A 1038-nucleotide genomic window follows, 5' to 3' on the forward strand; every position below is an offset into this window, starting at 1 on the left:
GATTATAACAAGGACCTCCTATAACTAAGAAATCCAAACCCACACAATCTGCATGAGAAAAGAAAAAAAAAGACTTGAATGGGCGTTTTACTAAGAATATGCACAAATGGACAACAAACACATGAAAAGTGCTTAACATTATTTGTCATCAGGAGAATGCAATTTTAAAGCACAATGAGACAGCACTTTATGATCAGAATGGCCAAAATGAAAAAGACTGATAATACCATATGCTGGTGAGGATGTAGAACAAAATAAAACTTTTATACCTTATTGGTGAGAGTGTAAAACAGTACAAACATTTTGGAAAAAAAGTATGGCAGTTTCCTCTAAAGTTATATATATCTATTTTATAACTCAGTAATTCTGAGTATTTATCCAAAAGAAATGAAAATATATGTTTGCAGAAGACTTGTGCAAGAATGTTTATACCTGCTTCTTTATTCATAATAGCCTCAATAGCCTGGGAATAGACCACATGCCCATAAACAGAAGAATAGAAAAATAAAATAGAAAAATATTCATACAGTGGAATACTGCATAGCAATGAGAATGAATAAAATACTGCTAAATACAATAATAGGGGTAAATCTTAGAGTTATAATGTTAAGTGAAAAGGGTCAGCCAAGGGGCCGGCCCGGTGGCGCACTGGATAGTGCGCCGCCTGGGAAGCGCGGCGGCGCTCCCGCCCGAGGGTTCGGATCCCACATACGGACCGGTTCCCGCTCACTGGCTGAGCGAGGCGCGGGAGCAACGCCGAGGGTTGCGATNATTCATACAGTGGAATACTGCATAGCAATGAGAATGAATAAAATACTGCTAAATACAATAATAGGGGTAAAAGAGTTATAATGTTAAGTGAAAAGGGTCAGCCAAGGGGCCGGCCCGGTGGTGCACTGGATAGTGCGCTGCTTGGGAAGCGCGGCGGCGCTCCCGCCCAAGGGTTCGGATCCCACATACGGACCGGTTCCCGCTCACTGGCTGAGGGAGGCGCGGGAGCCACGCCGAGGGGTGCGACGCCGTTGCAGGTCCCCCGCC

This window comes from Galeopterus variegatus, unplaced genomic scaffold (genome assembly GCF_000696425.1).
Source record: "Galeopterus variegatus unplaced genomic scaffold, G_variegatus-3.0.2 Scaffold717, whole genome shotgun sequence".
NCBI classification, from domain to species: domain Eukaryota; kingdom Metazoa; phylum Chordata; class Mammalia; order Dermoptera; family Cynocephalidae; genus Galeopterus; species Galeopterus variegatus.